Source organism: Somniosus microcephalus, unplaced genomic scaffold (genome assembly GCF_052327205.1).
Source record: "Somniosus microcephalus isolate GS21.2 unplaced genomic scaffold, FLI_Smic_1.0 scaffold521, whole genome shotgun sequence".
Lineage (NCBI taxonomy): Eukaryota > Metazoa > Chordata > Chondrichthyes > Squaliformes > Somniosidae > Somniosus > Somniosus microcephalus.
Window position 1 is genome coordinate 125,001 of NW_028225708.1, and position 12,412 is coordinate 137,412.

Genomic DNA, 12,412 nt, shown 5'->3' on the forward strand with positions numbered 1-12,412 from the left:
TAGGGGGACAAAGAGGACTAGGCCTCTGCGACACCCCAGCCGCGCTCTCACCTCACACGATGGCAAGGCAAGTGCGATTGATGGTCAAGCGACCCTCAGACAGGCGTAGCCCCGGGACGAACCCGGGGCCGCAAAGTGCGTTCAAAGTGTCGATGATCAATGTGTCCTGCAATTCACATTAATTCTCGCAGCTAGCTGCGTTCTTCATCGACGCACAAGCCGAGTGATCCACCGCTAAGAGTTGTGCGTTTTTTTCGGCTTGGTGTTTTGTTCCCCGGAGGGTCCCAAGCCCGGACCGCCCAACGCTTCTCTCCCTCTATGCCCACGCATAGAGGGTTGGTAGAAGCCCCATCCTTGGCACGGCCCGGAGGTGTGTATCAGTCGATCATCAAATGACAAGGGTTTCACCGAGATTTTGTTGTCAGGGCGCTCGCGAGGCGACACGCATCGGGGTCAAACGCCTGAGCCCACCGTCCGACACGCACCACGGCCAACAGAGGCAGGGTCTCTGCTGCCACCGATTGCCGGGAGAAGAGAGAGAGTGACAGGCAGACAGACAAGACAAACAAACATGACAGTAGACAACAAGGCCAGAAAAACGAACTGAGTGGGGTACAAGCCGACCGCGTGAAAACACCCCACTGTGGGGGGTAGAAATCCGTGTGGACGGGCAGGTACATTCTCTCGAACGTTCAACTTGGCTGCTGCTGCTGCTGCTTGCTTGCTTGCTTGCTGCTGGCTGCTAACAAGCTCTCGACACCGACAAACAGACACTCGAGTCTTTAAACCGCCGCCCCCCAAACAGCTCGCGGGAGCCAGAGTGGAGAAGCGTCTAGGTACCCTGTACCGGTAAAGGGAGAGTGACTAGATCGACCAAAGTTGCACTACGGGGGGAAAAGAAAGCCGGGCCTGCATCACCGGTTCAAATCCCAGCAGAGCTCACAGTGGCCGTTCGCCGAGGTCCCGACGACGAGCCGCCAGGCAGCACGCGAGCCCGCAGAAGCTCCCTTCAATTCGACTGCGGTGTTAATGCTTGCAAGACGGTGGCAAAGTCCATTGTTGTCCGATCCGGACGAGAAGAGGGGAGCAGCAGAGCTTGCGTGTGAGAGAGAGAGAGAGGTTGAGAGATAGGCTCGGCACAAGATAAGAGATGATGCACGAGACTGGAAGAGACGGAAGTCGAAAGAAGGGCCGCAGGCCAAGGTCACACAGGGGGAAGCCAACGAACAGCAAAGACATGAGGCGGAGGCGTCAGTAGGCAGCAGAATTAGAAAAGCAAAGAGGGCCAGGCTTTTTGTTGCATCAAAGTCAAGCCAGGACACCTCCCCATCTCGCCATCTTCTCTTTTTTTCTCTGCCTGTCATTGAACCGCAAAAGTCCATGCTGAACGAAGAACCACCCAAGCGTGCCAGGGCCGTCCCTGTCTCAAGCCGACCGAAACCAACTGCCGTGCGCACACACACACATCACCTTCTCGGTGCACCGTTCAAATTCCACCCCAACTCCTCCAACTCGGGCTCTCTGACCGATCTAAACTCGTTTGCTATCCCGGACCGGTGCGACTGTTTTGCCTGTTCGTGCGAGTTCGGCGAGTTTTTGTTTGGAATGTAACCTCTCGCCCGCGCAAGAGGCGCCGGACGCGGCCGACCATGGCTCCGGGCAGATGCAAGAAGCAAACCCCGGGAAGCTCTCCTGCTGGTGTGTGTGCGTGTGTAACAGTACAAAAAAAGCCGACACAACGAAAGCCCACCTTGCCGGGCTCGCGACCAGGCCGACCGTCCAATACGATGCAAACGACACAACTCGGACCATTAGCACACCACTTTGTGTGAGGCACAGAAGGGTTTTTTGGTGTTTTTGCATCAGGCTGAGCTCGCGCACGCGCGCGGAACCACCGTCAGGACGGAAGACCAACCAAGTCGCGAGAACACGCTCGGGGTAAAGCTAGCGAAATACGACCTTTCTTTATTAGCCACCACCACCATCACCACCACCACCACCAACAATCGCTTTGTCTTGCTGGGCACATGGCCTCCCCACCACAGAGAGGTTGGTGCCGGGTTCAACTTAATTGTGTTTGCAACCGGTAACCGTCAAGGCAAGAAAAACCACTCACACAACAACAACCTACACCACGCGTGCGTGTGTCTGTCTGCGTGCGCGTTTCTTTGCTGAAATTTGCCAGAGAAATAGCGTCTTCAGCTAGCAGAACGGGACGCACTGAGCACACAAGATTTCGTGCACAAGACGCGGACACCCGCTCCGCTGCCTGAATAGGACCACTGAGAATCACAGGACGTCTCGGACTCACGCGAAAGAGTTTCAAGGACAAAGAGAAGGGCGCGGCCAAGGAAGAAAACACCGGGAGCTGCGCCGACACCCTCTCTCTGACTCGCCGTGTGCATGCCCGTCTTGTCACCAGCGACAGAAACGAGAGGAAACCCTGAAATAGCCTGAACACCAGCCTCTCTCTATACTGGGCCGACCCGGGGACTCCCACTACGGACGCGAGTCACCAAATCGGTCGTACGGGCCCACTGAGCGCACGACACAGGGGAATCTCGTTGCAAACACTGCGTGTGCATACGTTGCTCACAAAGCTCAATGGGGTCACAGGCCCTGACCCGCTCAGAGGCACCTGTGTGACAAGACAACAAATGGAACTCGCTGGAATGTTTCTGCTGTCTTGTCATTTTAGACGGACCCACTGAGCGCACAACACAGTGGAACTCTCTGACAAACACTGCTTGTGCGTTAGCCCCAGTAAACAACTCAGTGGGGTCACAGGCCCTGACCCGTTCAGAGGCACCTGTGTGACAAGACAACAAATGAAACTCGCTGGAATGTTTCTGCTGTCTTGTCATTTTAGACGGACCCACTGAGCGCACAACACAGTGGAATCTGACAAAACACTGCTTGTGCATTAGCCCCAGTAAACAACTCAGTGGGCTCACAGGCCCTGACCCGTTCAGAGGCACCTGTGTGACAAGACAACAAATGGAACTCGCTGGAATGTTTCTGCTGTCTTGTCATTTTAGACGGACCCACTGAGCGCACAACACAGTGGGATCTGACAAAACACTGCTTGTGCATTAGCCCCAGTAAACAACTCAGTGGGGTCACAGGCCCTGACCCGTTCAGAGGCACCTGTGTGACAAGACAACAAATGAAACTTTAAAGACGCTGGCATGTACGTCTTGTTTCTGCTGTCTTGGACGGGCCCACTGAGCGCACAACACAGGGGAACTTGGTGCAAACACTGCGTGTGCATAAGCCATAAAACACAAGCTCAGTGGGGTCACAGGCCCTGACCGGTTCAGAGGCACCTGTGTGACAGACAGCAAATGAAACTTAGACGCTGGAATTATTTATATGTTTCTGCTGTCTGTCTACGATTTCAGATTCACACTTAGAGTTTTTTGTCATTAAGTCATAAAAGCCACAAAACCATTTTAATATGACTTTCCAATACTCTTTGAAAGGTCTCTATATTGATAAAATGAGCCTTTTAGCAAAGTAACACTTTTCGGGCATTTTCAAAGTGCTCCCGCTGAGTGAATTTTGTTCTGAAAATCGTGTTCCCGAAAATCTCCGGGCACCCCGCCAACCCCCCCTGCCAGAAATGACAAGTGTCAAATCAGCGGGTCAAACGGCCACCTCTATCCGACCAGGAGCACCCAAATCCCCGCAAATGGCACTTTTTTTTTTCTTCATCGGGACTTCCGACTAGGTTAATGATTTCCCAAGCTGCAACTCATAAACTATGTCCTGAGACACTTGCCAGAAATGACACATGTCAATTTGGCGGTAGCAACTCACTTTCCCAAGCCGGAAAGCATCACCCGAGGCCGGCGTGAAGCGGCCGAATCTTTTCTCACCGGACTTCCGTGATTTGGTTAATCATGTCTCGAAATCAAAAAATGCACATGTCAATTTGCCGGGAGCAACTCACTTTCCCAGGCCGGGAAGCAACACCCGAGGCCCGCAAAAGGCGGCCGAATATTTTCTCATCGGACTTCCATATTTTGGGGGTTGGATTCTCTCCCGCATTCCAGCCCCCTGGCCACGGGTCGCTCATTCACTTTCAGCCCGGGCCTTGCCAATTTGGTTAATCAGTTAGCCATGCACCAGACTCGGCCTCGCCTTTTTCATTTATGGTTAATGATGTGCCCAGGCTGGGACTTAGTCTCTCCAGCAGCCAAAACTTTTCACTGGTTAATGAGGTGCCCAGCCCGGCACTTAGTCTCTCTCCCCAGCAAGCTTACTTGGTCGGCCGACATTTGGATCCATTTTCGGGGCTTAATCGGGTCGAATACGGTCCCTTACGCAAGGGGAGCCGAAGCCCCGGCCTCTGCCAGGCGTCAGGCTGCCGTTTTTTAAGCCCGACCAAAAACCCGAAAATTGGTTAAAAATGGAAATAAATTTCCACCCAAAAAGGGTTAAAAGTCGGTTGGACGGCAGCCCGGGTCGGTCTCTGCAGACCTGGAGGCCCTAGACAGTAATCTGGAAAACAGACCAAGTCTCGAAAAACCACCTCCTACCATTCTCCAGGTACCCCGCCAATCCCCCCTGCCAGAAATGACAAGTGTCAAATCAGCGGGTCAAACGGCCACCTGTATCCGACCAGGAGCACCCAAATCGCCGCAAATGGGCCTTTTTTTTTTCTTCATCGGGACTTCCGTCTTGGTTAATGAGTTCCCGAACTCCAACTCATAAACTATGTTCGGAGACACTTGCCAGAAATGACACATGTCAATTTGGCGGTAGCAAATCACTTTCCCAAGCCGGAAAGCATCACCCGAGGCCCGCGTGAAGCGGCCGAATCTTTTCTCATCGGACTTCCGCGTTTTGGTTAATCATGTCTCGAAATCGTTAAATGCACATGTCAATTTGGCGGGAGCAATTCACTTTCCCAAGCCGGAAAGCATCACCGGAGGCCCGCTTAAAGGGCCCGAATCTTTTCCCATCGGACTTCCGTGTTTTGGTTAATGATGTCTCGAAATCATAAATGGCACATGTCAATTTGCCGGGAGCAACTCACTTTCCCAGGCCGGGAAGCATCACCCGAGGCCCGCAAAAGGCGGTCAAATCTTTTCCCTTCTGTACTTCCAGTACAACTTTGAACGGCCATATCTCCGCACTCCCGCGTCGGAGCCAAGCCGTTCTTACACCGTTAGACGCGGCTTCCCGTGCCCGTTCGAATGCCGCCCTGCTCGGCGGAAAAGGAGAAAATTTTTATTTTTCGGCCGATTTCTGGAAAAAAATTTCCCGCTCTGAACTCGGATTTTTCGGCTTTAATCGTTTCGTATACGGTCCCTTACGCAAGGGAGCCGAAGCCCCGGCCTCTGCCGGGCGTCAGGCTGCCGTTTTTAAGCCCGACCAAAAACCCGAAAATTGGTTAAAAATGGAAATAAATTTCCACCCAAAAAGGGTTAAAAGTCGGTTGGACGGCAGCCCGGGTCGGTCTCTGCAGACCTGGAGGCCCTAGACAGTAATCTGGAAAACAGACAAAGTCTCGAAAAACCACCTCCTACCATTCTCCAGGTACCCCGCCAATCCCCCCTGCCAGAAATGACAAGTGTCAAATCAGCGGGACGGATTTGACTTTTGTGACCGACCGCCGGAACTTTTTTCGGCTACAGGCAGTCAAATTTTTCTCCTTCCGGACTTCCAGTACAACTTTGAACGGCCATATCTCCGCACTCCCGCATCGGAGCCAAGCCGTTTTTACACCGTTAGACGCGGCTTCCCGTGCCCGTTCGAATGCCACCCTGCTCGGCGGAAAAGGAGACATTTTTCTTTTTCCGGCCGTTTTCGGGAAAAAATTTTCCCGCTCTGAACTCCGATTTTACGCCTTTTATCGATTCGGAGACGGTCGCTTACGCCAGGGAGGCGAAGCCCGGGCCTCTGCCGGGCGTCAGCCTGCCGTATGTAAGCCCGTCCGAAACATGAGTTCCCACTTTTGGTTATCCAGTTGTCAATTTTAAAATTTCAGTTAATGAGTTGCCTCCTTGGTTAATCATTTGTCGCTCTGACATTTGGTTAACCAGTTGCCGATGTTCAAATTTCAGTTAATGAGTTGCCTCTTTGGAATTTCAGTTATTGAGTTGGCCCTTTGTTTACTCATTTGTCCCTGTGTCTTTTGGTTAACCAGTTGTCGATGTTCGAAATTCAGTTACTGAGTTGCCTCCTTGGTTAATCATTTGTCGCTCTGACTCTTGGTTAACCAGTTGTCGATGTTCGAAATTCAGTTAATGAGTTGCCTCCTTGGTTAATCATTTGTCGCTCTGACATTTTGTTATCCAGTTGTCGATGTTCGAAATTCAGTTAATGAGTTGCCTCCTTGGTTAATCATTTGTCGCTCTGACTCTTGGTTATCCAGTTGTCGATGTTCGAAATTCAGTTAATGAGTTGCCTCCTTGGTTAATCATTTGTCGCTCTGACTTTTGGTTAACCAGTTGTCGATGTTCGAAATTCAGTTAATGAGTTGCCTCCTTGGTTAATCATTTGTCGCTCTGGCTTTTGGTTAACCAGTTGTCGATGATCGAAATTCAGTTAATGAGTTGCCTCCTTGGTTAATCATTTGTCGCTCTGACTTTTGGTTAACCAGTTGTCGATGTTCGAAATTCAGTTAATGAGTTGCCTCCTTGGTTAATCATTTGTCGCTCTGGCTTTTGGTTATCCAGTTGTCGATGTTCAAAATTTCAGTTAATGAGCTGCTCTTATGTTCTATGATTTCCGACCTTGACAACTCATTAACCAGTGTTTCAAACAATGCACCAGGCCATTTGACGACCCCAACTCGGTTCCACAAGCGGGAAAGCAGCACCCCAAGCCCCGGTAAGGGGGCCGAATACATTCCCATCCTGAATTCCGTCCCAAATGTGATTGACAAGTTTTCAGTTAATCAGTTGCCTGCTTGGTTACTCATTTGTCGATCTGACATTTGGTTATCCAGTTGTCGATGTTCAAATTTCAGTTAATGAGTAGCCTCTTTGAAATTTCAGTTAATGAGTTGGCCCTTTGGTTACTCATTTGTCCCTGTGTCTTTTGGTTACCCAGTTGTCGATGTTCGAAATTCAGTTAATGAGTTGCCTCCTTGGTTAATCATTTGTCGCTCTGACTCTTGGTTAACCAGTTGTCGATGTTCGAAATTCAGTTACTGAGTTGCCTCCTTGGTTAATCATTTGTCGCTCTGACATTTGGTTAACCAGTTGTCGATGTTCGAAATTCAGTTAATGAGTTGCCTCCTTGGTTAATCATTTGTCGCTCTGGCTTTTGGTTACCCAGTTGTCGATGTTCAAAATTTCAGTTAATGAGTTGCCTCTTTGAAATTTCAGTTAATGAGTTGGCCCTTTGGTTACTCATTTGTCCCTGTGTCTTTTGGTTAACCAGTTGTCGATGTTCGAAATTCAGTTAATGAGTTGCCTCCTTGGTTTAACATTTGTCGCTCTGGCTTTTGGTTAACCAGTTGTCGATGTTCAAAATTTCAGTTAATGAGTTGCCTCTTTGAAATTTCAGTTAATGAGTTGGCCCTTTGGTTACTCATTTGTCCCTGTGTCTTTTGGTTAACCAGTTGTCGATGTTCGAAATTCAGTTAATGAGTTGCCTCCTTGGTTAATCATTTGTCGCTCTGGCTTTTGGTTAACCAGTTGTCGATGTTCAAAATTTCAGTTAATGAGCTGCTCTTATGTTCTATGATTTCCTACCTTGACAACTCATTAACCAGTGTTTCAAACAATGCACCAGGCCATTTGACGACCCCAACTCGGTTCCACAAGCGGGAAAGCAGCACCCCAAGCCCCGGTAAGGGGGCCGAATACATTCCCATCCTGAATTCCGTCCCAAATGTGATTGACAAGTTTTCAGTTAATCAGTTGCCTGCTTGGTTACTCATTTGTCGCTCTGACATTTGGTTAACCAGTTGTCGATGTTCAAATTTCAGTTAATGAGTAGCCTCTTTGAAATTTCAGTTAATGAGTTGGCCCTTTGGTTACTCATTTGTCCCTGTGTCTTTTGGTTACCCAGTTGTCGATGTTCGAAATTCAGTTAATGAGTTGCCTCCTTGGTTAATCATTTGTCGCTCTGACTCTTGGTTAACCAGTTGTCGATGTTCGAAATTCAGTTACTGAGTTGCCTCCTTGGTTAATCATTTGTCGCTCTGACATTTGGTTAACCAGTTGTCGATGTTCGAAATTCAGTTAATGAGTTGCCTCCTTGGTTAATCATTTGTCGCTCTGGCTTTTGGTTAACCAGTTGTCGATGTTCAAAATTTCAGTTAATGAGTTGCCTCTTTGAAATTTCAGTTAATGAGTTGGCCCTTTGGTTACTCATTTGTCCCTGTGTCTTTTGGTTATCCAGTTGTCGATGTTCGAAATTCAGTTAATGAGTTGCCTCCTTGGTTAATCATTTGTCGCTCTGACTCTTGGTTAACCAGTTGTCGATGTTCAAAATTTCAGTTAATGAGCTGCTCTTATGTTCTATGATTTCCGACCTTGACAACTCATTAACCAGTGTTTCAAACAATGCACCAGGCCATTTGACGACCCCAACTCGGTTCCACAAGCGGGAAAGCAGCACCCCAAGCCCCGGTAAGGGGGCCGAATACATTCCCATCCTGAATTCCGTCCCAAATGTGATTGACAAGTTTTCAGTTAATCAGTTGCCTGCTTGGTTACTCATTTGTCGCTCTGACATTTGGTTAACCAGTTGTCGATGTTCAAATTTCAGTTAATGAGTAGCCTCTTTGAAATTTCAGTTAATGAGTTGGCCCTTTGGTTACTCATTTGTCCCTGTGTCTTTTGGTTACCCAGTTGTCGATGTTCGAAATTCAGTTAATGAGTTGCCTCCTTGGTTAATCATTTGTCGCTCTGACTCTTGGTTAACCAGTTGTCGATGTTCGAAATTCAGTTAATGAGTTGCCTCCTTGGTTAATCATTTGTCGCTCTGACTCTTGGTTAACCAGTTGTCGATGTTCGAAATTCAGTTACTGAGTTGCCTCCTTGGTTAATCATTTGTCGCTCTGACATTTGGTTAACCAGTTGTCGATGTTCGAAATTCAGTTAATGAGTTGCCTCTTTGAAATTTCAGTTAATGAGTTGGCCCTTTGGTTACTCATTTGTCCCTGTGTCTTTTGGTTACCCAGTTGTCGATGTTCGAAATTCAGTTACTGAGTTGCCTCCTTGGTTAATCATTTGTCGCTCTGACTCTTGGTTAACCAGTTGTCGATGTTCGAAATTCAGTTAATGAGTTGCCTCCTTGGTTAATCATTTGTCGCTCTGACTCTTGGTTATCCAGTTGTCGATGTTCGAAATTCAGTTACTGAGTTGCCTCCTTGGTTAATCATTTGTCGCTCTGACATTTGGTTAACCAGTTGTCGATGTTCGAAATTCAGTTACTGAGTTGCCTCCTTGGTTAATCATTTGTCGCTCTGACATTTGGTTAACCAGTTGTCGATGTTCGAAATTCAGTTACTGAGTTGCCTCCTTGGTTAATCATTTGTCGCTCTGGCTTTTGGTTAACCAGTTGTCGATGTTCAAAATTTCAGTTAATGAGTTGCCTCTTTGAAATTTCAGTTAATGAGTTGGCCCTTTGGTTACTCATTTGTCCCTGTGTCTTTTGGTTAACCAGTTGTCGATGTTCGAAATTCAGTTAATGAGTTGCCTCCTTGGTTAATCATTTGTCGCTCTGGCTTTTGGTTAACCAGTTGTCGATGTTCAAAATTTCAGTTAATGAGCTGCTCTTATGTTCTATGATTTCCGACCTTGACAACTCATTAACCAGTGTTTCAAACAATGCACCAGGCCATTTGACGACCCCAACTCGGTTCCACAAGCGGGAAAGCAGCACCCCAAGGCCCGGTAAGGGGGCCGAATACATTCCCATCGTGAATTCCGTCCCAAATGTGAATGACAAGTTTTCAGTTAATCAGTTGCCTGCTTGGTTACTCATTTGTCGCTCTGACATTTGGTTAACCAGTTGTCGATGTTCAAATTTCAGTTAATGAGTAGCCTCTTTGAAATTTCAGTTAATGAGTTGGCCCTTTGGTTACTCATTTGTCCCTGTGTCTTTTGGTTACCCAGTTGTCGATGTTCGAAATTCAGTTAATGAGTTGCCTCCTTGGTTAATCATTTGTCGCTCTGACTCTTGGTTAACCAGTTGTCGATGTTCGAAATTCAGTTAATGAGTTGCCTCCTTGGTTAATCATTTGTCGCTCTGACATTTGGTTAACCAGTTGTCGATGTTCGAAATTCAGTTAATGAGTTGCCTCCTTGGTTAATCATTTGTCGCTCTGGCTTTTGGTTAACCAGTTGTCGATGTTCAAAATTTCAGTTAATGAGTTGCCTCTTTGAAATTTCAGTTAATGAGTTGGCCCTTTGGTTACTCATTTGTCCCTGTGTCTTTTGGTTAGCCAGTTGTCGATGTTCGAAATTCAGTTAATGAGTTGCCTCCTTGGTTAATCATTTGTCGCTCTGACTCTTGGTTAACCAGTTGTCGATGTTCAAAATTTCAGTTAATGAGCTGCTCTTATGTTCTATGATTTCCTACCTTGACAACTCATTAACCAGTGTTTCAAACAATGCACCAGGCCATTTGACGACCCCAACTCGGTTCCACAAGCGGGAAAGCAGCACCCCAAGGCCCGGTAAGGGGGCCGAATACATTCCCATCGTGAATTCCGTCCCAAATGTGAATGACAAGTTTTCAGTTAATCAGTTGCCTGCTTGGTTACTCATTTGTCGCTCTGACATTTGGTTAACCAGTTGTCGATGTTCAAAATTTCAGTTAATGAGTTGCCTCTTTGAAATTTCAGTTAATGAGTTGGCCCTTTGGTTACTCATTTGTCCCTGTGTCTTTTGGTTACCCAGTTGTCGATGTTCGAATTTCAGTTAATGAGTTGCCTCCTTGGTTAATCATTTGTCGCTCTGACTCTTGGTTAACCAGTTGTCGATGTTCGAAATTCAGTTAATGAGTTGCCTCCTTGGTTAATCATTTGTCGCTCTGACATTTGGTTAACCAGTTGTCGATGTTCGAAATTCAGTTAATGAGTTGCCTCCTTGGTTAGTCATTTGTCGCTCTGGCTTTTGGTTAACCAGTTGTCGATGTTCAAAATTTCAGTTAATGAGTTGCCTCTTTGAAATTTCAGTTAATGAGTTGGCCCTTTGGTTACTCATTTGTCCCTGTGTCTTTTGGTTAACCAGTTGTCGATGTTCGAAATTCAGTTAATGAGTTGCCTCCTTGGTTAATCATTTGTCGCTCTGGCTTTTGGTTAACCAGTTGTCGATGTTCAAAATTTCAGTTAATGAGCTGCTCTTATGTTCTATGATTTCCGACCTTGACAACTCATTAACCAGTGTTTCAAACAATGCACCAGGCCATTTGACGACCCCAACTCGGTTCCACAAGCGGGAAAGCAGCACCCCAAGCCCCGGTAAGGCGGCCGAATACATTCCCATCCTGAATTCCGTCCCAAATGTGAATGACAAGTTTTCAGTTAATCAGTTGCCACCTTGGTTCATCATTTGCCACTCTGACTTTTGGTTTCCCAGTTGTCAGTTTTCACATTTCAGTTACTGAGTTGACTTTGTCTTTCTCACTCTGTGTATCTCTATCTTCTCTCTGTCTCTCTCAGTGTATGCGAGTGTCTGTGTGTGTTCCACTGCCGCCCGGCCAACCGGGTCCAAAGGCCCGCCACGTTACACACGAAAAACCCCGGTCTCGCTTCGGAGCGACGGGCACCCGGCTTCTCGGTGTCGGACCGACTCCGTTCAGATACCGTTGGATGCCGCTTGCCCCTGGCTTGCTCTGACAGCCGGCGCGTGCAGGCCGCCCCCTGCCCCGCCGTCTCAGTGGTCGGAAAGCGGTCTCCAGCCAACGGCTGTACCTCGGCCGCGGAAAGGGGCAGCTACACAAGCGAGGTACTGCTCTGTGCGGCCCCGCCACCCCGTTCAGCTGCCGTTGTCCCCGACCGGATCGGACTTTCCTTCCCGACGTTATCCCCGATAAGCTGCCGCTGACCGACGGCCCGTCAGCCGCTGCGGGACGGCGACACTTTCCCGAACTCGCCCGGGGCCACTTCGGCAATATAGTGTGCGCCGGAGCCGGGGCTTTCCAACGAGCCATCCCCGAACGAAATCGGACACGGGAGTCGGGAGCGACAGGCGTTCGACTGGTGCCGGGCAACCGGGTCCAAACGCCCGCCTTGTTAAACACACGTACACCCCAGGCTCGATTCGGAGCGACGGGCACCCGGCTTCCCGGTGTCGGACCGACTCCGTTCAGATACCGTTGGATGCCCCTTGCCCCTGGCTTGCTCTGACAGCCGGCGCGTGCAGGCCGCCCCCGGCCCCGACGTCTCAGTGGTCGGAAAGCGGTCTCCAGCCAACGGCTGTACCTCGGCCGCGGAAAGGGG

General features: G+C 48.7%; 1 non-coding gene across 1 annotated transcript; it reads right to left on the minus strand.

Moving 5' to 3' along the window:
- Positions 1 to 89: 89 nt before the first annotated feature.
- LOC147081553 (5.8S ribosomal RNA) lies at positions 90 to 243 on the minus strand. Its single transcript, XR_015076543.1, has one exon. It is a non-coding gene; the product is annotated as a 5.8S ribosomal RNA (ribosomal RNA).
- Between the last annotated feature and the right edge of the window lie 12,169 nt (positions 244 to 12,412).